Source organism: Oryza glaberrima, chromosome 11 (genome assembly GCF_000147395.1).
Source record: "Oryza glaberrima chromosome 11, OglaRS2, whole genome shotgun sequence".
NCBI lineage: Eukaryota > Viridiplantae > Streptophyta > Magnoliopsida > Poales > Poaceae > Oryza > Oryza glaberrima.
Genome location: NC_068336.1, coordinates 12,927,996 through 12,954,528, shown reverse-complemented (window position 1 = coordinate 12,954,528; position 26,533 = coordinate 12,927,996). Strand labels below are relative to the sequence as shown.

At 42.2% G+C, this 26,533-nt stretch overlaps 1 long non-coding RNA gene and 1 pseudogene across 2 annotated transcripts; both read right to left on the bottom strand.

The window, feature by feature from the left end:
- Nucleotides 1-10,230: 10,230 nt before the first annotated feature.
- On the bottom strand, nt 10,231-21,581 carry LOC127754957 (uncharacterized; annotated as a pseudogene).
- A 133-nt stretch (nt 21,582-21,714) lies between these two features.
- LOC127755253 (uncharacterized) lies at nt 21,715-23,769 on the bottom strand. 2 transcript variants are annotated; one of them, XR_008012980.1, is made up of 3 exons: nt 23,481-23,769; nt 22,471-22,855; nt 21,715-22,260 (listed from the first exon to the last, which is right to left on the bottom strand). It is a non-coding gene; the product is annotated as an uncharacterized LOC127755253 (long non-coding RNA). The 2 variants fall into 2 exon arrangements; XR_008012979.1 differs by lacking the exon at nt 23,481-23,769 and adding an exon at nt 23,190-23,340.
- Nucleotides 23,770-26,533: the final 2,764 nt, after the last annotated feature.

Sequence of the window (26,533 nt, the reverse complement as noted above, 5' to 3'; positions counted from 1 at the left end):
AGTACAGAAAGGGTGTAATAAATTTTATGAACAGTGATTACATGTGTTGTCCATATGCAGATTGCAAGAATGAGAATATGTTTGATAGCGGAGAGGATGTACATGGTCATCTGATACAACGAGGATTCATGGACGGCTATACATGTTGGGTGAAGCATGGAGAGCTAGAATCAGGAAGTGGAGCAGCAACAGACAGAAGTGGTGCGCATAATCAGGAAGATGAAGATGAGCATGACATGTTTATACCTTCTCCATTGGGCGGTGAAACGGTTGATGTGGATCACGATCTACTGCAAGACATGTTACGTGACGTTAAGGACCCAGCCCAGAACGAGAGAGATTCCATGAAGTTCAGCAGGTTGGTCAGTGATTCCGAGACGCCTCTGTACGCTGGATGCAAAGCAAATCACACTAAGTTGTCAGTTACCTTGGACCTAATGAAGCTGAAGGCAAGTAGTGGATTGACAGACAAGAGTTTCACAGATCTTTTAGGAATTTTGAAGGCTATGCTTCCTGCTGAGAACACATTGCCCGAGACGACATATGAAGCAAAGCAGGTTTTGTGTCCACTGGGGTTAGAGGTCCGTAGAATTCACGCTTGTCCAAATGACTGCATATTGTACCACAAGCAATATGCCGACTTGGATGCTTGTCATGTCTGCAAGGCTTCTTGATACAAGCGAAAGAAAAGTGCTGACGAAGGAAAGAAGTCAAAGAGGGGTGGTCCGGCAAAGGTTGTGTGGTATCTACCTATCATTGATCGTTTCAAGAGAATCTTTGCCAACCCGAACGAAGCGAAGTTAGTACATTGGCACGCCACGGAGAGAAGGAATGACGGTATGCTTAGACACCCAGTGGATTCGATTGAATAGAGGAATATCGATCGAAAATACAAAGACTTTGCTGCCGACCCTAGAAACATGAGGATATGTCTGTGTACAGATGGCATGAATCCTTTCGGTGACATGAGTAGTACTCACAGCACTTGGCCAGTTCTTATTGCGAACTATAACCTCCCGCCATGGTTATGCTTTAAACGGAAATATATTATGTTGTACTTGTTAATCCAAGGTCCGAGGCAACCCGGTAATGATATCGATGTATTCGTAGAACCTGTTATCAATGATCTTGAGATTCTTTGGAAAGAAGATGTGGAAACTTGGGATGCATATGGTCAGGAGAACTTCAAGCTAAGAGTTCTATTGTTCTGCACCGTTAATGACTACCCTGCACTCGGTAATCTTTCCGGACAAACTATAAAAGGAAAGAAGGCATGCTCCGATTGCAAGGTACATACACGAAGCCGGTGGCTGAAGAAATCACGAAAGATGGTATACATGGGTCATCGGAGGTGGCTCCCTCTACGTCACACATTTAGAAGAAAGAAGAATATTTTTAACGGTAAGAGAGAACTTCAGCCTACTCCCAAAGATTTGTCTGGAGATGAGGTCCACAATATGGTCAAGGACATAAGCAATGAGTTTGGGAAGAAAAGAAAACGTAGCAAGACAAAGGAGAAGGGTATGTGGAAGAAAAAATCCATATTTTGGCGGCTACCTTACTGGAAAGATCTTGATGTCCATCATTGCATTGATCTCATGCATGTAGAAAAGAATGTGTGTGAGAGTTTGGTTGGCCTGATGTTGAATATTCCCGGGAAGATAAAGGACGGGTTGAACACGCGCCTTGATCTACAGGACATGAATATTCGCAGTGAACTCCAGCCCATACGAGATGCAGAGACAGGTAGAGTAGATATTCTACATAAAAGGGTGGGATACGCCGATGAACCATTTGTACTTGCGAAACAAGTCGAGCAGATATTCTACATAAAAGACCCTTCAAACAAGAAGATGCACATCGTGAGGGATGGCAAGCGCCGAATTGTAGGAGTTGACAACGTCATCGATGAAGAAGAATACAACCAGAATCTTCATGTAAGACCTCACATTGACCTTGACGATGATCCCCAAGAGCCTGTGGCATATGCTTGTTCAGATCATACGGAAGGCATAACCTTGTGACCAATGCATTTGTACTTATCTATTGTAATGAATGAAGTATTTTGTTTTATTACAAAGACTTGATATGTGTACTCATTTATATGGCTAATTTTGTTTTATTACAAATGTTGTTTAAATATGTCAAATATTCAAATTGAATTTCATGCTACTGGGAATATAGTTATACATAAAAGACCAAAATAAAAGTTGTAGATCTTGAAAGGCTCTACGACTTTGCTGTTTATGGCTTTTCCATTTGAAATCATTTAGTATTTACAAATGCTGTTTAAATTTGTCATATATTCAAATTCAATTTCAAACTATTGGGAAAAAAGTTATATAGAAAATTGACCAAAATAAAAGTTGTAGATCTTGAAAGGCTCTACAAGTTTGTTGTTGACCATATTTACATTTGAAATCATTTACTATCCTAAAATGTGTTATGACTAATAAAATAAATTATTACACACCAGCTATATATTTTGCACTCACAAATACAAATACTTTAAATGGAAAAATGGAAAAATAGTCATCGGTGACGGGCCTTAGTTTAAGCCCGATAGAGATTAATCTATCTCTATCGAGCATTACCGTAGGGCCCGTCACTGATGACCCATCGGTGACGGGGTGCATACTAATGCCCGATTGAGATGACAATCAGGCCCGTCACGGATGACTCATCTGTGACCGGCCATAGGGTAATGCCTGATTGAGATAGACTAATCTCTATCGGGCTATAACTAACGCCCGTCACCGATGATTATTTTTCCATTTCAAGTATTTGTATTTGTGAGTACAAAATATATAGCTGCTGTGTAATAATTTATTTTATTAGTCATAATACATTTTCGGATAGTAAATGATTTCAAATCGAAATATGGTCAACAACAAAATTGTAGAGCCTTTCAAGAGCTACAACTTTTATTTTGGTCATTTTTCTATATAACTTTTTTCTCAACAGTTTGAAATTGAATTTGAATATATGACAAATTTAAACGGCATTTGTAAATACTAAATGATTTCAAATGGAAATATGGTCAACAACAAAGTTGATCCTCTCATCAAGATCTACAACTTTTATTTTTGTCATTCTTCTATATAACTTTTTTCCAAACAGTTTGAAATTGAATTTGAATATATGACAAATCTAAATAGCATTTGTAAATACTAAATGATTTCAAATGGAAAAGCCATAAACAGCAAAGTTGTACAACTTATCAAGATCTACAACTTTTATTTTGGTTGCTTCTTCATCCGACAAAGTGATAGTTATATTATTCAAAAAATCACATTTCTCTCATCTGGTTTATAAACATCAACACAACACAGATATGTCAATTTTGTAAACATTGGTACTATCACTTTGTCGGATAAAGAAGTGACCAACATAAAAGTTGTAGATCTTGATAAGTTGTACAACTTTGCTGTTTATGGCTTTTCCATTTGAAATCATTTAGTATTTACAAATGTTGTTTACATTTGTCATATATTCAAATTCAATTTCAGGCTGTTGGAAACAAAGTTATAGAGACAAATGACCAAAATAAAAGTTGTAGATCTTAATGAGAGGATCAACTTTTTTGTTGTTGCCTTTCTCATTTGAAATCATTTACTATTTACAAAAGCTGTTTTAATTTGTCATATTTTCAAAATCAATTTCAAGCTGTTGGAAACAAAGTTATATAGACAAATGACCAAAATAAAAGTTGTAGCTCTTGAAAGGCTCTACAATTTTGTTGTTGACCATATTTCAATTTCAAATCATTTACTATCTGAAAATGTATTATGACTAATAAATTGAATTATTATATAGCAGCTATATATTTTGCATTCACAAATATAAAGAATTGATGGGAAAAATGGAAAATAGTCATCGGTGACGGGCCTTAGTTTAAGCCCGATAGAGATTAATCTATCTTTATCGTGCATTGTCGTAGGGCCCGTCAAAGATGAGTCATCCGTGACGGGCCTAAATGTCATCTCAATCGGGCATTAGTATGGAGTCCGTCACCGATGAGTCATCTGTGATGGGCCCTACGGCAATGCCCGATTGAGATGACTCATCACTATACTATAACTAGGGTTTCTCAGATCGGATCGAAAATTTTTTTAAGTCCCGCTATAGTTCCCGCCTCCTTAGAACCCTAGCACCACCGCCGTCGCCATCGAGCCCGCGGTCGCCACCATCGAGCCTCCTCCGCCCTCCATTCGAACTGCCGCCGCCTCCTCACCGACAACCCCCACCGAGCCTGGTGACATCCTTCCTCATCGTCGTCGCCTCCTCCTCTCCGACGACCGACGCCACCTCCACCGAGCACGCCGCCGCCTCCACCGACCCCGGCGACACCCTCCACCGAGCTCGGCGCCGCCGCCATCAAGACTATCCGCCGCCGCCAACTCCTCCTTCGCCGACTCCTCCCTCGCTGAGCCCGAGGCCGCTGCCTCCACCGAGCCTCCGACGCCTGATGCCGCCTCCACCGAGCCCGGCGCAGCCACCAACGACCTCGGCGATGCCCTCCACCGAGCCTGCCGCCGCCACCACCGAGCCTGCCGCCTCCACCGAGCCCGGCGCCGATGCCCAGGTGAGTCCTCCATCGCGCATGAATGATGAATAGATGAATGTGGTTCGATTGATGAATGTGATGAATAAATGATTAGATGAATGTGTTTGAATACTTGCATGTGTATGGATAGATGAATGTGGATGAATAGATGATTAGAGAGGAATGTGGATGAATAGATGAAATATTTAATTTATTTATATGTGATATTCAATTCATTTTACATGTGGATGAATAGATGATTAGATGAATGTGTTTGAATAGATGAATGTTTATGGATAGATGAATGTGGATGAATAGATGATTAGAGATGAATGTGGATGAATAGATGAATAGATGAAATGTTTAATTTATTTATATGTGATATTCAATTCAGTTTATTAGATTTGTGAGACGTGCAATTTAGTTTATTTATGTGAATAAGTGATTTTAGAACTTTGGATTCTAAGCCATTGAAGCACTGAATTCTGTATTTTCGTTATTTTGAAAAAAAAGTAGACGATGTCTCAGCAAGGCGAACCAATGTCGACGACAACTAGTGGGTCCTCAAGGGCACGTACTCCTAGGACAGGGAACAAAATCCCTAAGGAACGGTTCCGCATAACGACAGTGAACCAAGTAGGGTTGCCGACAGGTCCAAGGAAAATATTGAGCCGATTTAGGTCTATCTGCGGGGTCATAGGGAGGCAGAAATTCAGTATTCTGCAAGATGACATTAAGCAAGTGCCGGCCGCAGAGAAGGATAGTGCTTGGCTAGCGTTCAAGGAGAGCTTCGATTATCCTGTAGAGCACGAGAACCTTATCAGGCAGGCTGCTTTTAAGGTCATGGGCAACGCTTGGAAGAACTTAAAGAGTAAGCTAGTCGGCGAGTTCGTCTTCAACCCAGCGAATCCTGATCCAACAGAGAAATTTCCTTGGATCACGGAACAGGTCTGGGAGGAATTCCATGTGAAGAAGTCGACCCCCGAGTCCATAGCTAGAAGCGAGGCATATCGCTTGCTTCAGACCAAGAACCAGCATCCGCACCGGCTTGGCACCGCCGGATATGCCGGTAAGGAAGAGGAATGGCAGCATGAGGATGAAGAAGCGGAGGAATCGAACACGCCGCTCGTGTTTGGCGATATCCCACACCCTCGGGCTAGGAACTGGGCCAGGGCCAGGTACCAGAAGAATGCTGATCGCACAATCTTCATGCCAAATGCAGAAGATCAACGAGTGTACGAAGCTATAGTAAGTGTCTAGTCAAACTAGATGTTCGCATTGTTTCCCATCTTGCAGTTTATTTAACCCCACTAAATTGTAATGCAGAAGGAATTGGTTGCCGAGCAACAAGCCTCGCAAGAGGCCAGCTCTCAAAGACGCGAGGACGACCTCCTCACGAAAGCGTTGGGTAACAAGGAACACCGTGGACGGACACGGGGCGTTGGGTCCTCCGTTCCCTGGAAGTATGGATTTCCAGACTACGCGTGGCAGTACAAGAAACGGACTTCCATCAAGGCGGAGAAAGATGCACGCCTTGAAGCCAAGATCCGGGCGTCGATCAGAGCGAAGCTGACATCTGAATTCGACGAAAAGCTCAAGTCGATGAGGGCAAAGATTAGGCAAGAGATCCGAGAAGAGCAACAGAACCCGCAGGCCGCCGCTGCTGCTGCGCATGAAGAGTTAGGAAGTCCCACCCAAAAATGCAGTAGTTGCGCATCAACTGAGTTGGCGGAAAATCCAACATCGGTCGACAGCGCCGTCGACCACATAATGGTAAAAGTTTCGTACACAATGCATGAAAGGCTTAACGAATCCATATGATATATAATATTCTAAAGAAATTGATGAATCTATCACAGGAACCAACGAGCTACACCCTCACAGTTAGGGTGATGCCGACCTTCACGGTTCCAGCAGCCGAGGGACTTGCGTACAAGCCGACCCCAGAGACAAGAGTGCATGGAGCGCAACTTAGGGGCGACTGTGCAAAAGTTCAAGTAGACTCGGTTAAGCCCAAATACGAGCTGTTCCCACTGAGGTACCCACCGAACGACAAGGTCCTCTCACTAGGAAATGCCCGTGGTACCTTCATCCAATGGCCCAAGGACCTCATTGAGATAAGGGTTACAGCGAGGCCAACCACTGCACCAGGCGGTCGTCTGCCAAAGAGACCCGCCTTTGCTCCTTCAGCCCCTCCTGCTCAAGATTGTCCTGCACAATCTTACGATGTGCAGTTGCAGTACGACACGGATTTTGGGGAGGACCGAACGGAGGCCGACAGCAAGGCGATTCATGAACCCCCACCGATGAAGAAGAGCAGGAAGGCACACTCTTCCCCTCATAGAATTACTCTCGATAAACCCGAAGCAAAGGGGAGAGGACGGAGAGGAAAGGTGCAGGCCTCGCTTCTAGCTCCAAGGAAGCTAGATCTGGGCAAGGGCCAGGAAGAGACTAAGGGCAAAGAGGTCAAGAAGAAATACGTCGCTCCACAGGAGTTCCAACTAGGCATGCCATTGGTTGGAGATGACGTGCTTGCCACAATGGGCACCGCTTGCAAGGACTTTCACGTATACCACATGGAGAAATCTAACGCCAGGAGGCCGAATAAAGCTACCGATATCCTTGGAGAGCACGATGGAAAGCCATTCCTTGGTCCAACAAATTATATCGTGGTCGACTTCAAGGATCTATTCGACCTCTACAGGCTCCGAGCGGTGGACACAAGCCTCCTTAAGTGCTACTCCTTGTAAGTATTGTCGCCCAACTCAATCTGGTAATAACAATTGGTTTAACTCGCTTACAAGATCGTTTATCTTGTGTGTAGGTTAAGTTGGCAATGGTGTCAGAAGAATGCACCGGAAGTTGCCTTCCTTGATCCACAAGTGGTCACTGTCACAAATCTCCAGAATGACCGTCAAGGAATGGTCAGCTACATCTACGACACCTTGTGGTCCCGCCGAGACAAGGAGTACATTATGTGAGCCTATAATCAATAGTAAGTGTGTTATCTAAATATACACAACAGCATTACACATTCCATCAGTACTTAATTAACTTTCACTATATTAATGCCGCAGTGCCCATTGGATCCTTCTGGTCATAACACCTAAGTGGAGTACATGTCACTACCTGAACTCCAGAATTGATAAGAACGCATATGATTGGACCCCAATTCAACTAGCGATAGATGAAGCGTGGGCCCAATACGTGCAAAGAGGAGGCCTCAGGAAGACAGGACATGACACCCTCATCCACAAAAAAGACTTCCCGGTGAAGCAACAAATAGGTGACCAGTGCGGATTCCATGTGTGCCACAACATGCGCCTTCTGTACAGAGAAAAGGTGAAGACTTTGGCTGAGTTTGAGGTCGGTGGTCTCAATTGTGATAGACTAACTACATTTTAGTACTTATATATGATCGATCAACTAATCTGGAATTATGACAATGTAGGGCACAATAACCAAGTCTCTGCCTACCAGCTTTGAGGAGATTCACGAGGAGATAGCCAGCTTCATCCTCCGCAAAATAATTAACCCCAAAGGAATGTTTAGGCTTAAACTAAAATGATGAGCAATGTTGAACTTTTATGTCTAGAGAATGATGAACACTTATTATGCAACTGTAATGATGTAACTGTGATGCTTATATTTATGTATATATTTCATATGTTTATGTTAAGACTTGCTAAATAAACATTTGATCCAATTAACTCGGTTTTGCAGGTGAAATACGATAAATATTTGAATGGATGCGAAATATGTGAATGGATATGAAATATGAGATGGCTGTGAATGTGTGGTTGTGTGAAATATATTGATGTCTGTGTATGTGAATGCATATGTATGAATGGGTGATGCTGGGGACCTGGGGATATTGGATATCTGTGTTTGTTTCTGTCATTTTTGCGCGGGCATGGCTAGCAAAGGCCTGAGGCTAGCCAAAAAAACAAAATTTATTTTTTTTTGTGGATTATACTCATCTGTGACGGGCCATAACTAAATGCCTGATTGAGATGATGTTCATCTGTGACGGGCTCTAGTTTAGACCCGATTGAGGTCAGCAGTCATCTTTGACGGGCTCTAGTTTAGGCCCGATTGAGGTCAGCAGTCATCTGTGACGGGCTCTAGTTTAGGCCCGATTGAGGTCTGCAAACATCTGTGACGGGCTGTAGTTTAGGCCCGATTGATATGAGTGTCATCTGTGACGTGCTCTAGTTTAGGCCCGATTGAGGTTAGTAGTCATCTGTGACGGGCTCTATTTGTAGCCCGATTGAGATAGGTCATCCGTGACGGGCTATAGTTTGACTGGTAGACTAGGTCAAAGCTATCGGTGACGGGCTTCAATTAGGGCCCGATTGAGATAGGTTCATCAGTGACAGCCATTTGCCCGATTGAGATTACTTTTCACATCAGTGACTTCTAGCCTGTGACGGACGCCGTGCCCGATTGAGATGGGGCTTACCGCCCGATTGAGATGAGGGTATCTGTTCTAGTGTTACTAAATATTCACTCAACTCCTTGATTGCTTTGAAGCTTTATAGCGTAGGGTACAAATAAGCCTTACATGTGTGTTGAGATTAGGTGCTCGTTATATAGTCCTTTTTAGGCTTCCAAGTTTCCCAATATTTTCATTTACAGCAGAAAAGGCCTGCTTTGCCTATTTGTCAAAACAAAGGATCTGATCAATATTTTCTCAGATGGAGTAGCCACCAGTTTGGGTAGAACCATGGATGCGTTTTGAAATCACGAACTGCCTAATAGAATAGGTATCCTCCCAATTAAAGAATTGATGGTATTCATATTTAATGTACAAGTTGCCATGTGCCAAATATGATTATCGATAAAATGAAAGATTGCCCATGCTGAGTGAGATACAGATTTTGTATTGCGCTTTTGAATTTTGATGTTGGTAGTTGTAGATGTAGGGATTCAGTTGATAGTTAGCCATAGAACTCGAACTTGCCATATACCACGTGGGATAGCCGTGTGCAGTGCAATCATGCGTTGCAATTTGTCAGTCACAATCACTGGGATGCATATGTGTGGAATAACTTGAAGAAAAGACAGATTCAAGGAGGTTACATAGCCTAGATTTGATTTATAAGGACAATCTCCAGAGAATAGCATTGCTTGGGATAAGTAATGGTCAATTTCGCTTAACTGAAAGAATAGTTTTGTTTTAGCTGCATGATTTTTTTTGAAAAGGGCGTCTAATTATTAAGGACAAACAAAGAAGATTACCTTTTTGCCTACTGTACTACAAGGTTTCGACAGAGAAAATGTGTTTTCTTCCAGCACACTAACATGATCAGCCAATGATGCTATGAGATTTAGATGAGTCCTCAAGTCAGCTTTCATTTCTGCATGTTGTTCCTGGATGCCAGTCAGTTTTTTCTGCAGTTACCTTTTTGCCAATTATTTCTATTGGATTATGTATAGTTTATGTGACAGTATTTGTTACCCGAGAGCCCAGTCAGGGGTTATTTTCTCGATAGTGGCAGGGCTCTTGTAGATCAACTAGAGGGGAACGCGCGCTTTGCGCGCTGCACCATTGGTGCCATTAGAGAGAATCAGTGATTACATAAGTTCTGGTAGGTAGCTAAAACAATGTTCTTTGTAAGTTCAGTGAAGGACATGTATAAGTATAACGATATGTTGTATGCAAATTGTGGACAGTAAGTACATAACAAAACCTGCCATTTGTTTGATTACAGGATAGGCAGTACATGGTAGCTTTATAGCAGTAGCATTGCAACAGTTCTGCTAGATGAGCACATACAACTACATTACATATGGCTAAATTCTAATGTGGTTTGGATGCTTTTGCATTAATTGCCCTTTCCCCCATGAATTCAGAGGATTGCATTACTGCTTTACTGCAAGGGCCTTCTTGTTGATGTGCAAACGGAAGGCACACATTTTTTTTTTTACTACGATGAATTGCTTCCACTTATGCATAGTTACTGGAGAAGTGCTGCAAAAATACAATTTTTGTGTCAATACTGGGAGTCAACAATCTTGTGGCATTGAACTACTCAACAATATTAGTCCTCTCCTAATTTTTTTTTCCTGAATGTGAATAAAATAAGTTAATGGAGTTATTTTTGTGGCATATGTTAAATTGTAAGGATGAATGCAGTAGTGGTGTAATATGTGAATTAACCTAAGGAGCACCAGCAGAGCACCAGCAGGTACTATACCAATTTTAGAGCAATATAAGGAAATCAATCAAACATCTCAATGACAGGGAAACACAAAAAGGTTGCCAAAACCGAAGTAATGATTTATCCATACTAAAAACACAACAAACATGTAAAACAACCTAAATTGTTCTCTTAGTAATTTTCTCATAATCATGAAAGTGAACCAAATAATTTATTCAAGAACATATTTATCCAGCAAATAAAGTTGAAATGGACAGGATTGTAAATGTCAATCTATCAAGTTAAACTATTGGTTTTGGGTTGTGCATCTTTTACATAGATTATAGGTATGCGATACTTAATACATTGCAAGCACAACATTTTTGTGAGCAGATACTATCAGTATGTTTAAAGGAATATCATGAAAGTTCAAGCTAGTCAAATACATAATTTGGTTACAACCTGCAGGGCAACACTCAACGTCAACTGAAGCTTTATGGTAGCACGACATGTTGGTTACCTATTGTTGACCACCTGAAATGATGATGAGCAGAAACAAACCAACTCTGCTTCCACCAATTCCTACACCTATAAAAAAAGTAAATTACTTATGAAAAGATCACATCATTTAGTATGTGTCCAAATTGTCCATCACACTATCGCACAGCCTATAGCTTAACAATATGTCACTTACTTAAAAAGCAAAGCTGCCCTGCTGAAAGCTCAGAATGAGAAATGGCACTCAGCAGCAGCACCAATAGAATGTTAAAAAGAGTTAATATATAAGCAAAGGCCTAATCAAAGTGCAAAATTAGCCCATTTGGAAATGGGCTGAACAAATAACTTGTACTATATAAAATAAATATGTAGTTTGTTCGAAAGGGGAAAAAATTGTCCTCCAAGCAACTGTGCCACTGTCCTAGCCATCATATAAACTACATCATACTATGTTTTCAACTTAATTTGTAGAAAAGCAGGGACAGGTAAGCAAAGCTTTTGCTTTAAAGTCGCAATGGACAGATTGATTAACTGTATACTTGTTCCACCAGAGAGAACCAGTAGCTAATAATAGAGGTTATATCTTAAAAACTTCATATAGCTAGCTTGTCTTAAAAATAATTACATAGTATTTTACAAACTTTTGAATGATATTTTCAATTTTACCTTGAATTAAGGGAGGTAGAGGTAAAAAATAGTACTAAATAGTTGGTGGAAAACATATACTCCAGATGAAGGGCTATATTAAATCTTTTGAAGATTGCCTTTGTTCCCTTTCCTCCAGGCTGCCTTTTGTCCTAATAAGATGCAATACAACAAACATGTGGAGTGCAGTGTAAGTGATAGGGAAATGATTCATTGGCAAGAGAAGGGAGAAGAGTGCATAACTGTATATCGTTTGCCATCAGCTATGTCCAAATATGCCAGATTGGGGCGATCCATCCCTGCAGCTCTTCAAGCGAAGAACCATAAAATTAGTTTAACAGTGGGCCTATAAAACGTAATCTGGTAGTTTTCTTCTGTCAGGCTAGCAACACATTTTATGATAAATAGACTCTACAACCCCAGAAATAAACACTCCATATATTAACGGGCATATTTAAGAAAAAAGAACATTGGAAAATCCATTTGTTGTTTTAAATTTCCTGATGTCTATTAATATGGGTTTTCATCCTTTGATGAACAAAAGCACATTAGTCCATCATGGATTTAGAGCCAAACCACTTCCAAGAACATTTTAGGTGGGCATATTTGCAATTGAATGAACACACAAACCCTATAGTGTTTTGTTCTTATGTATTTACAAATACAATTTTGGTCAAATTTATACAATGAAGCAAGCATGAAGAAAGCAACAAGAGGCAAGCACATGCACCTTGTCAATTGTGGAGGCCTTCTTGGAGTTGAAGGTGGACGTGCAAGTGTGGAGGCAAAGTGGAAGGACAGCTTGAAGCCAACCGCTGGTCCACGATTTTCTGGAAGTACCGCTGCGGTGGATGGAGGCATCCTTGCTCTGCCCTGAACTCCCTCTCCTTTTTTACTCTTCCATAGCTATTAGCTGCTGCGAAGGAAGCAATTCCATAAACACATAGCTGCTACCAATGAAAATATTGTTCAGCAAAGGATGAAAACAGATAGACTACTTAGGAATTTATTGAACAGTTTCAAATATCACACCATATGATGAGCTAACAAAATAGTAATAATCAATCATCACCAGGTTTAGCAAAAAGAAATTTAGCTGCGAACTTCTGTTCCAATTATTTTTCTATATTTTCATGCAAATTTAGAAGGAATTGTATTAATTGCACCAAAAATAGTCAATGATATGAAATCAGGAAAGATCTACACATATACAAAGCAAACCTGAAGACATTTTTTTATCAAGAGTGCAGCATCATTTTTTTCTAGATGGAAGGGTCGGATTAAATTTAAAACGGAAGTGCAGTATCACACAGCTGGAAGAGTGACAAGCATGATTAGTGCCGCGCCAACATCGAGAATCAGATTTAACAAATACTTTCCACCAAACATACGCAGCTCGACCACTCGCTGGTTGGCCCTGCATACACCTCTGCTGTTGTACTATTAAATGAACTCGCCATCCATTCCTAGGACTAGAGTGGGTAGCCATACAGCCATGTTGACCACGAGTTAAAACATTTAGATCAAACTGACAGGTGACATTTAGGAGCTAATGCATCTAAGAACTACTTTAGTTCTAACTTAATTGGTAAAAAATTTAATCACTCACCATATTATCTGAACATAAAAAATTGACACAAAACACTAAAACCAGAACTTCAGTCCTATATTTCAACTGTATTATCAGCATTGAATGAATAAAATGTAGTATGTACACTGCTAGTAAATGGATAAGAGGAGCACTTTTTAGTGGCTCCTGGTTGTTCTAATGGAATATAGCTTACAGTTCTCAGTAATGGAAATAAAAAATTCTGAGTAATTGAAAATCCAAGCAAATTTAACACTTGAACCACGTCAAGGAAAGAAAAGGATACAGAAACAGATATATACCTATGCAAGATCCCCATAGCACTTTTTGTAACTTTGCATGATTAATCTATTGACAAATGCAATGCAGGACTTTATTCACTATCACATTAGTAAGATAAAGGAATAAATTGAATCACTACTGGTCGTGAATTGGAAGCCCAGCCTGGGCATAGTAATACATATTCGAGAACAAAAGATGCACAATAAATTTGAAGTTTTCAAATTTGAATTGAATGACATCTCAGCAAATGTACTACATCCACTACATAGTAGTCTAGCAGTAATTTTCCTCAAAAGTAAGGTACACATCATTGAATAAAAATTGCTTCCTGAATTTAGAGAAAGATTTCATGAACAAATGAAGGTAATAGACAACATGGCTTGGTTACAATGTGATCTAGGCATACTACAAACAATAAACAGAGAGCTCTAGGCTTTGTGTTGGCCTACGGTATCTGCAGTAGCTAGCTTCAAGTTCTTTTCAACAGAATTATCCTGGTAAAATGGTTGTACAGATAATATAGTTACTCCCTCCATCCCATAATATAACGCATGGTTAAAGTTGACACGGTCTCCAAAACTAATTTTTAGCTTATAATTTCTCATATACTATAAGGTTTGTAGCCACAAAATTATAACCATATGAAAGTAAATGTAAATCTCAATCTAATGATATAATTTTTAACAAATAAAATACATTTCATATTATACTAAATGGAGGGAGTACCATTTTGTATGAAGCCTAACTCTTATATAATTCAACATAATGAAAAGACTAAAATTAAATGAAATCAGCATGCAACTTTGAGAACTTAATCAATAATGCATACTTGTACACTATGTTCGTCAAGCATTTCATTGAGTATATGATATACACAAGCATGTGTAGAACATGAGTGTCCGGTTAACTTACCTTCTATTTCAAAGAGTTCTACACAACCGATTGTAACCAAGATCGAGATCAAACCATCTTGCCTGTAAGACTGTAAAGAAAATAAAAGCTTTTGAACAAAAAGGAGAAGAAAGATGTATTACCTTTCATTCTAACAATAAACTAAGCTGTTCATAGTCACCAGACCCTATTTTACAAAATGGAGCATTTTTGTGGATTAACATGCAGATCTGCAAGGGAAAAGAATCTAATGCTAGATATTAATTAACACCAGAAAAAAAATATATTGTTTCGACAAAGATTACAAAGAAGCGGCCAAACTAGATGTGTCATCTGGCGGTAATTGGAGGACAGCAGGGTGGGTTGATGGGTCTAGCACACATATGAATAAGGATTACAGCCTAATCCAAAGAGAAGATGACGGGGAAGCAGAGAGGCATAGGACTATACCTATAGCCGTCCCATGGAAAAACGGCGCGCAGTGGCCGAAGCACTTGTTGCACCCCAAACACAAATCCTAACCACACATTCACAACATAGGCGACCAAAAATTGATCGATTCAGATGATAGAAGCAAGGAAATTGACGATGGAGATGAAGCTCGAATAGACATACCAGAGTCAGTAGGTTGGCCATGCCGTTCGAAGGGATGGGAGGAGGCGACGATGGAGTCTAGGACCATGTGGTATCTGTTTGTATTTCTTAACGATATTATTAGAAATATAATTCCCAGCAATAGCGAAGAAATAGTCCTGGTATATTATGGTTACAGAGTTCATCCGCGAGCGCACGGATATACCATTGTAGCATTTCACCCGAGAGTATTCCAAGGATATCGTATTTATTTAATCCCGTGGGAAGATCATGGTAGAAAGAACCTGACTAATAATTTATATATTACTTGTAATAATCATAGTCTAAGCAGGGGTTAATATAATTCAAGGGTAGGGTGACACACAAGCAGGGAGCTACTCATTCTAATACTAAAATATCTAAGCTAAACGGAAAGAAAAAAGAAAGAGAATCTATTCCTATACTTCTAGTATACATAGTATACATACATCCTAGTTATCTGATATACTATCTAATACCCTCTATCCGATGCCCTCCTGGTACTTCGAGAAGCCACCCCTGACTGCCGAGTTTCTTACGACAGCCCGTCATGACCATACAACCGAGGCTAAATACGGAGGAGTACCCTTCCCAGGAAATTAACTCAGGACTATATACACGCGTGGAGGAATACCTGTACTGAGCTGTCACCATCAGCGGCCCACCTCTCATCTGCAGCATATAACCCCAAATAATGATATCCCGTAATCTAGACACCATGCCTAAACTACCAGATACTACTCTAATATCATTGTCATGACATAGAGTAATTGCATATACAAACATTATACCTGCACCAAAGCATCTCCTAGATAAGCTAGCAGTATAATCAGTATAACATGAATATAATGTAAAGTTGGCATTCACATACTCGGAAAGTATTTCAATACCATAAAGGTATAAAGAAGAGTATTCTAATAATAGTACAAAGCTTACAAAAGAGAAGAGAAGAGCCACTAGAGCCATACCCGAACTCTTCCGAAGGCTTCCAAACTCCGATTTCTACTCTATTCCTGTTCCACTAGCTTGATCACACTAAACTAAACTTCAGAGAATATGAGAGAACTTTGCTTGAGGTGTGTGTTGAAATGGAGAGAATGAGGGGTTTATATACCCTCCCAATGACGGTTGTGACGGTTAGAATGGTCGGAAATACCCTCCAACCGTCATTGGGAGCTAATCCACACCGTCCAACCACAACCCTGCATCCAACGGCACCAGGATGGGTTCGGCCGAACCCCCTGGTTCGGCCGAACCATGGGCTGGGCCATCCCGGCCCATCTTCGGCTGGCTGCCTCCTCTATTGTTCTTCTCCACAGACTTGTAAATTTTGTCCCAATTCATCGTGTCAACTTTGAGTTCTTGGTCCATTCATACATAAGTTTGATTCTCGACATAGTCCGATTGATTTATCATCTGATTTGATGTCGATTCTTCTCCACTTTATGGTTATTCTCTTCAAAAGGTTAGTGATCCAAATACTAGTGGAATATCATTATTCTAACATGTATACGCATTGCAAGCATAACTAGTTCTCTATTTTGGTAATATGATGGTCAAAACTGATCGCTAATGACTGTCAATAGTATCGCGAGGGAAAGATGAGTGGAAGCATCGAGGAATAGTCTGGCTGTCGGCTTGTGCGCTTCACCATCGTACTTGCCGGATTGACCGCTTCACCATCGATCTCGCGCTCTTGCCGGGCGTAGAGGGCGGCTGCCAGCTTCCCCTCGCCTCCAGGTGGCTAGATCCGTCGACGAGGAGGCCGGGGTCACCGGATCTGGCGGCCCGGGCCTCCTCGTTGGTGGATGCGGCGGAGGGAGCGAGAGTATGGCGATGGCAGTGGCTTGTGTGAGGTTAGGATGAGGCGTGGCGGCGGTGTGCACGACAGCAAATAGTGCGCGGGATAGGTCACCACCGGCGGAGCCACGGATGTAGGGAACAGCAGCAAACATCACGACTTTGGCCTCCTACATGTCTTCTCCCATCACTGCTGAGCTGCTACAGCCGCCACCACCGAGCTCAACATAGCCGGCGCCCTGGATCTACCACATCGAACTTGGCCATCAGCTTTGGATCTGGATCAGAGAGAGAGAGAGAGATAGAGAGAGAGAAGGGGAAGTGTGAACAAAGAAAGGGTGGGTGAGCAGGGCCTTTACCTATGGAGCTCACCACTGGGGAACAACGTCCTGCGTCGACACCGCTAGCTCTCGCCGTCCACTTCAGGTGACCAGATCCGCCAGCAAGGAGGTCATGGCTGCCGGATCAGGTACCCACGGCCTCCCCTTCGAGTGGGCATCGGCGGTGGCATAGCAAGGAAAGCGATGCAAGGATAGCGCGCATCTACAACATCCCCTTCGATGGCAACGACATAGGGAGGAGACCGAGCAGCGGCCACGGTACTGCGTGGACAGCGGGCGGTAGCCACAATGCTGTAGATCCTGGCGGCAAGGTGCATCTCGCAGGAGAGGGCGAGAGAGATGAGAGCGGCGATGGAACCCTAGCGGCCAGGGTTTTTTTTCTTTTTTTTTGACGCGACGGGGGTTTCGGGAGGGGGAGAGAGAGCGTAAGAAAAGGGATTTTTCTGGAAAGGCCCCTCAATTTGCATGTTTCAGGTGTGGTCCTTTTTTCTCATTTTTGTCTCCTTCGTATAGGATTTCATAGGATGATAAGGGCCTAAACATAATATTTCAAAACAGAAAAAAGAACAGCGAGGACGTATAACAAAATATCTATAAAATAGAGGACCTTTCTGCAAAATTTACAAAGCTGACGCGGAAGCACGAGGGGCCGCGAAATCCACCAGCCCTCCAGCGCGTGCTGACGTGTCGCGACGCGGCAACGTCCACGCCAGCGCAAAACGCTGAGGGACGAGCATTTTGGGGTAGGTCTGAAGACTTCAAATATGGCTGTTGGGGGAAATTGCAGATGCTGTAGTGCGACACACGACAAAGGCTTTACCGTGTGCCCGATCAAAGGCACACGGCAAACTTGGCTTTGCCGGCCGGAGTTTGCCGTGCGCTTTTTGCCGTGTGCAATAGGGCCTTTGCTGTGCGCTAGGAACACAGCAAATTCCGGGAATCCGGTAGTGCCTGTACGGTTCTCATAATTCTGATGGTCAATCATAGTTATTAGAACCGGACCGGTCATTAGGCCGGTCAAGCGCTTGGTTTACGGTTTCATTTGGTTCAACCACTGAGCCACTAATTTCTAGAGTCAAAGCACGGAGCAAGCAGTGGCTCAGCGGTAGAGAATCTTCAATCCCAAGGGCTGGTCATGGGTTTGATACATGGCCAAGCCTTTTTATGGCATTTTAAACCTTTTGGTGTGATGTCCACGCATCTGCTAGCTGGAGGGCCTGCACACATCCCACATAAGTGCCGGTTTTTCAGCAGTTTAGTAGGGAAAAACCGCCCTTTTCAAAGGAAAAGCCGCCAGTTCATCCGGTTTTGACCGGCTCGATTGCACCAACGGTCTTTTAAATGAACCAAGCCGGTGAAGCCTCTGCTTCCGGTTTTTTCCAGTCCTAATAACTATGATGTCAACTCTTGGTCCACTGGCCATGACAACTCTTGGCAAAATAAAACCAAGCTTGATATCCATTAGCGACATGCAGAGCCATATATTCACACACATACGCTGAATGTACGCTGGTCGAACTTGATGTGTCCGAGTTGAATGTACGCTGTCCTTCTGCGTTAAGTTTATCATGTTACGCAGATCGTCAAACAGCATTTATTGTTATGTAATCTTAACGTGGCTTATGATTGTGCTGCTATTATGCATGTTGTGCATCAGTATGCGTTCGATGATCTATCATAACCTTTTGGTTGTTTACCTGTTTGGTACGTGTGTGAATATATGGCTCTGCATGTCGGTACTACCCTCTGAATATTGATTCTGCTTCTTTCACATGAGAGCTGCATACATTTAATTAATTTCCTGTTAGAATCCTCCCTGAATCAGGTCCACAGTGAAGGCTACTGGATATCAAGCTTGGTTTTATTGTGCCAAGAGTTGTCATCGCCAGTGGACCAAGAGTTGACAACTTTGTAGAGTTATCTCCATACTTAAAGGGAGTAATTTGGACTTTTTCTAATATTTTGAAAACATAAGTTGCCAGTAATGAGCCATTGTTAGCAGCATCTTCACGGCTTGGAGCTACATTATTATGGTCATATAATATAAACATATACTGTTACAAGTCCGGCTCTTTAATTTGACTTAAAATTGCAGATATGGGTTGGAGATACATTATTGGTATGATCGATATGATATTAATCCTCATGCCCTTACAAATAATAATGAACCAAATGTATGGTAATCCTAGATGATATGATGTGTCTTTCTAAAGCTAACAAGCAAACAAACCTACACAAGATAAGGTGTTGTTTGCAGTTTCATGATCAGCAACTCTATTACATGGTGTGAAATTTGTTGACAACTCGAGGATCAATTAAATTCACTGGAACATGTACTTCAACTTCCGTAAAAAAAAGTGAGCATATAGATGCATGCATCATACCAGAACACTATTAGTCCTCACTGAAATTTTGACATTAATCCATGCTTCAAAATAATATTAATGTGATATATGTGCAACATCTACTTATTGTAGGGCATGATAATGGGCACCCAGTGGGTTGCAGAAACTTATACCAAATTGAAGGCTGTAGAATCCCATGCTAAACCTAGGAGAGATGAAAATCAACACATCAAACAGAACAAAGAATAGTCAACATATACCGGGCTCATGAAAGAGGACTGACTACAATCATGACACATAAAACTTGCTTGGTGATGGTTCCCAATGGCATTGCTTGCTAACCACTACGACGCTCGGTGCCTAGACTCGCACAATAGTATTTATTTTTTATTTTAAAAAGTATGAACAAGTTAAGAGAGCTAATTAAATTTGGGTACTTAAATAGAGAAGGGACGTATTTAGTACATTTTTTTTTTGCACAACAACACAAGTGGATGTGCAATCTAGATGTAGAAAAGCAACTACCATGACAATTGAAGGCAGCACAATGAGGTGATTGCTTGATTGGAGCCAGATGCAGACTAGAAACATGAATATGTAATGTGCTAAAAGAAATGGAGAAGTAGATATCCACAAAGAAAATGAGAGAAAGATGGAAGGGGATGGAGTAATTTCTAATTCGAAATAAAGAAACAATGAAGTGCAAAGGAGGCTAAACATTGTACACATTAAAGCTTAACAGTTTTATCATATCTAATCTCTCATACGATCCGTGCTGCTCACTTAAAGAACATGCATAGTTTGTATCAAACAACTTATGTTTTGAATATCTAAAATAATTTTTTTCCTTTATAAGCAATCTACAAAAGTATATTCCAAATAAAAGCTATATGTCCTTTTTGGTACAAGTGCACATACAGTATACTTGTATTCAACTCCTTTACAACAATCAGACCAAATCATTCAAATCATTTGAACCTAATTGCACACTTGTCAAAGAAATCATTTAGATCAATATATAAGTTAATATGGATTTGTCTAAATATTCAATATAAGAAAAGTATTTTCCTTTGGACACACAATCTTGAACATAGTTCATAGACTTCTATTGTTCATCAACATTTCAAAATCAATAGCCACAACCGGATAGGACAATAATATAATAATGAAGACCATCCTATATATAATATTATATAATATTATATTATATTATGTATGTTCACTGGTTAAGTTTTAGAAAAAAAAAAAGCAACATCTTGCTGGTAGCAAATTTTCTAAAGTTCTATTTAAGTTAATTAGATAGAGGAATATATATACTTATATTATCCAAAACAGAGTCTTTTCTACCATCTCTGATCCGCTAGATAGAGGTGATTGTTCAAGCAAATTAAGACAGATTTTTATCCTTCAAATTAACACAGTATAAGCCCTAGCTTGCATGGTCTTTATTAGATGCATAAAACAACACGTACACAAGGGAAAACCGAATTTGCAATAGTATCTAACTGGCTAGTAGGACACAAGACAATAGCAGTTTACACGATAGGAGTTAAGACAATGTCGCGGATCGATTATAATACTTATGTCGCGGAAATGCTACTGGGCGCCCTCGCTCGCCCAGGGCGATCGATTCCACACCCCCTCCTCCCTCCACCTGGTTTCCTTTTTTTAGCGCTGCATTACTTTTCTATTTTAGTAAATTTATGCACCTAAAGTTTATACACCTCAAGTTTACACATCTAAAGTTTAGAGACCAAAAGTTTATAAGTCAAAAGTTTATATATCCGATTCAAATTTGAATTTGAATTCAAATATTTTTTATATATAGTATTTCTATACACCTAAAGTTTATAAACCTAAAGTTTATAGACCTAAAGTTTATATTTCCGATTCAAATTTGAATTTGAATTATATCTAATTCAAATTTGAATTTGAATTCAAATATCCGATTCAAATTTGAATTTGAATTCAAATATTTTTCATATATAGTATTTCTATACATATAAAGTTTATACACCTAAAGTTTATATACCCGATTCAAATTTGAATTTGAATTATATCCGATTCAAATTTGAATTTGAATCAAATATTTTCTATATATTGTATTTCTATACATCTAAAGTTTATACACCTAAAGTTTATAGATCCAAAGTTTATAAGTCAAAAGTTTACATACCCGATTCAAATTTGAATTTGAATTCAAATTTTTTATACATAAATTTTTCTAACTTTTTATTTTTTTTAAATTTTTTTGGTGTACTGTAATAGGAAGAGAAGAAGGAGAGGAGGAAGGGGAGAAGTGGGAGGAGTGCCTATAGGGGAGGGGGGGGGCGGATCCGATCGCTGATCGATCCCATTAGGCCCCCCGTTAAAAAACGTGTTAGAGAATAAAAGGGTTCGCAGGTCATACATATCTTTCCCATGGGCTGTCCCAGCTGCAACACCCAATAATCCTATACCGAAAACCTTGATCTCTGTGGAAGGAAGGATGACGTAGCCGTGTCTGTTTCCGAGGCTGCCAATCACCACGCCTTTGATTTTGGCCAAGGCAAGCACACGGATCAAGTTCCTGCAAAACAACAAGCAGACAGATCGAGATGCATCAGTCAGTCCCTGCTATGTTCCCCCAGCTACACTCGCGTTTCTACAATCTACATGCATGTACTACATATATATACAGATACTAGCTAGCTATCTTCCCCTGCAAAACAAAAACTACAGATCTATCGATGGAAGCATTCAGGTGATCGATCGAGAGATATTGAGTCTATATACGCACCTCACAGTTGTTCTCCAAAACTTGCGCAGTTCTAGCCGGAGATTGTCTTTAAAGAAACCTTTGAGCTCAGCAGGTTTGTTCTCGATTGTGTCGATCAAGAAGCTGTTAAACCTCTCGTATGCCACAACCCACATTCCCATTTTCTCGCAATAAGCGGTGAAGTAAGCCTCGAGCACGGCTTCATGGTCGAGCTGGGAGGTCTTGTCAACGATATCGTAACAGGTGTCTCCCAAATGCTGACCAAGAAAAATGAAGGTTGCATCGTGCTCGAGTTTTTCACCATAGCCGACATCAAACCAAAAGGTGCTATGGGCAATGGTCATGCCATCCTCATTCACAGGGGTATCAAACTCGAAGCCTTGACGATACCACCACCAACAATAGCCTGCACTTGATTGTTGGTATATATATCATTAGTGAACCTAGCTAACTTCAGTAGTAGTGCAGTAGAAGAGAACATTCCAACAAAGGCTGTGTAGATCCAAAGTTTGGATTAAAACTTCAGTCCTTTTCCATCACATCAACTTGTCATACACACACAACTTTTTAGTCACATCATCTCCAATTTCAACCAAAATCCAAACTTTACGCTTAACTAAACACAGCCAAAACCGAATTATTTGTAGAGAATGGCGGGAGAGAGCAAGACATCATCCTTGACATGATGGGTCAGATGTGTGTGCGCGCGCGCTGGCTAGTAAATAGATAGATGGATATACCTGTTGATCTGGAAGTGGATGCTTTCTGTGGCCCGGATTCTTACGCCTCCAATCAAAGTCTTCTCGCAGGGCCACTAGTTGATTAGCTAGCTCTTGGTATATCTCCCGGTTCCTCCTCGCCATCTCTCACTAATTGGGGGGGGGGGGGGGGGGGGGGTTTGGTCGAGAGAGGAAGGTGAAGGCTAGTTGCCAAGGTAAAACGGCCCGCGAATTACAAACGAGGAGATCGAAGAAGGACACTAATGCATGCATACAACAAATTAAGCAAGCCCAGTAATCTATCGATGCTACCTTTCTTAGACGATGCTGGTCGCTAGCTACCCTCCCGGCTCCGAGACCGAGACCCGCTGCGCCATGGGTGGTGATGGGCGTGGAAGGAGAGGAGAAGGCGGCCGGCGTGGTGGGGAGCGCGCGCAGAGGAGGCCGGCATGGGAGGGGAGAGCAAGCGAGCGAGAGATGAGACAGAGGAGCCGAAGAAGACGAGCCCGAGAGCGAGGGGCCGGGTCGTCCGGGTGGGTGCACGGCACTTAATGGCGCCTTGGATGCGCTCTGCGAGCCGAGGCGCTGAGCTGCCGTGAGGAAGAGGGTTTGCAGCCTATGCCCTTCAGCCCCGTAGGCCTGTGTCCTCTCGTCCCTTCATGAATTCACCGGCTGCTCAGCTCAGCTCATGGAGCATGGGCACATAACGTCTCTCTCTCGGATCATCGTCTTCAAAACCTGTGTTCGCTACAGGAGGATGGTATTGGGAACATGCAGCGCAGGGAAGAAGTACTCTATTAACGCGTGATTATATAAGTACTACTTATTTTTTTAAAAAAAAATAGATTAATATGATTTTTTTAAACAACTTTCATATATAAACTTTTTTTAAAAAAAACACACCGTTTAACAGTTTCAAAAGTGTACGCGTGGAAAACAATTTTTCATGGCGTTACCCTGTAATTTTCACTAGGAGCCATACGCGAAAACTGCCAGCAAAAACATATCTAGGGGTGGGAGGCCATGGACCACCAGCGAAAACCGATTTTTGCTGGCGACCACGCTAAGATGTCCGCCATAAATAAAAAACTCTATTTTTTCGAGCGGACCTCTTAAGTGTCCGCCAGCGATAGCTGGTGGTAGGTAATAAAGACCACTAAAAATTTTTTTTGAGGTGAATAAAATCCACCGCGCGCCCACCGCCCAGTCCATCCTCGTCCTTATCCCTTCTCGCAGTCTCTCTTCCTCTCTCCCTTCTCGCGGTCTTTCTCCGCCTCTCTCCCTTCTCCGTCTCTCTTCCCTCCCTTCTCCCCCGCCGTTAGCTCGTCGCCACCCCACCAACGCTGGCTGCCGTCGCCTCAGCTCCACCGCCGCATATCGATAACCGCTAGCAAAGATCGATATTTCCTTGGCCTTTGCTTTGTGGCGGCTGCAATTTCCGCTAGGAAAAACCTAAAATGGCCGCCACAAAAGATGATTTTCGTAGCAGTGGAGTGTTGGGAACTTACTCTTGCAAACACACGGAGTTTCTATAAGAAATTGATCTGTGTTGTATATATATTTTTTTAAAGTGGCCAGGGGTTTGTAGTTTAGTTTGGATTATCCCCAAGGATAAAGATAAATTAGCGACAATGAATCTAAATCAACATCCCAGCGCCATTTGTCACTAAAAAACTATGAGGAAATGGTTTAATTAGAATAAAAATCCTTGGCCAAGAAATAAATCTAATAGTATTGCCACACTCAGAAAAAATTATAAATCTAATAGTGAAAAGCAAGGCCTCACATGGAAATTACACCGTCAGACAGGCCGAACACTACTACACAGAAGGTTTTCTCGTGCGGTCGAACGGATTTTCGCGTGCAGAGCTTTGGCCCGTCTCGAGCAGTTCGTCTATGAAAATCGTTATTTGTGCGTGCGGGCGGCGCAACCGCACGGAAAAATAAAAAATCAAAAAAAATCGAAAAAACGAAACCCTAACCCTAGCCGTCGCCGCCTTCCCGTCATCGTCGCCGTCGTCTTCCCGTAGTTGCCGTCGCCTTCTTGTTGTCATCGCTGTTGTTGGAGGGCTGCCGCCCCCATCACGCCGCCGGATCCGCGCGGGGGGTGGCCGCCACTGCCGGATCCACGCGGGGGGCGGCCGCCGCCGCCTTCGCGACGCCAGATCCGCACAAGGCCTCCGCCGCCGGATCCACGCGGGGGGCGGCTGCCGTCACCTACGCCCGCCGCGCGCCGTCGTCGCCTTCGCCGCGGGCTGCCGCCGTCGCCGTCGACGTGGGCCGCCGCCCTCGCCTACACCCGCCGCCATCACCGTCATCGTCGCCTTCGCCGCGGGCAGCCGTCGTCGCCGTCGCCGCAGGCCGCCGCCTTACATCCGTTGTGTGAGGAGAGGAGAGAGGAGTGAGGAGATGATTGGAGGGGCACGCGTGAGGAGAGGATAGGAGAAAGAGCACTGAGAGAATAAAGGAGAGGGATGGGACCAAGGCGTGGAAAAAGGAAAATTTTGAAGTGGGTAGGAGGGAAAGAAGGAATGATTATTTTTCCATGCAGCTCTCTTAATAGGCCCGCACGGAAAAATCGGTTTATTTTTCTGTGTGGTTCATTTAGGAGGACCACACGGGGAAATCGATTTTCCCGTGCGGGTGACAGCCCGACACCTGGTCCCCTATTTTTCCGTGCAGTTCCACTTACGAACCGCATAGAAACAAAAGGGGACGGCAACCAGAAAAATCAATCCTCTAGTAGTGGAAGAGCCGCCCATTTGCACATGTGATTTTCGTAAAAGAAGAGCATGTGGAAATCAATTTCATAGGTGGTTTCATAACCGAGAAAAAAAAAGATACATCTTACGAAGGGGTCTAATAACAAATTAACAAATTAAATCCGGTTTCCTCATGCCTAAAAGAGCAACTGTTAGCCTCTGAGCTATGATGCGAAGGGGTCTAATTACAAAGGGGTCTAATAACAAATTAACAATTTAATTTCATATACTGATTTAGTTTGTAGCATCATAGTTATTAGACCGTAAATGATAGTAAATTAAATCAACAAATTAAATCCGGTTTCCTCATGCCCAAAAGAGCAACTGTGAGCCTCTGAGCTCTGCGGTCCCCTCCCCAATCTTCCCCATTCTTCCCCAATCCGGTTTCCATTGGTCGTCACCATCCGCACGATTCGCACAGGCTTGGAGCTCGCCGGCCGCGCTACCGAGTCCGGCCTCCGACGAGGAAGGGTTGAAGCCAGAGGACGGGAGGAAGAGAAGTGCGACGGCAATGGCGAGGAGATGTCGTCCGTTGGTCCCAAAGCGAGGAGGACGACCACGCCGGGCGTGGGAGGAGAGGAGAGTCGGGATCACCGCGCTAGT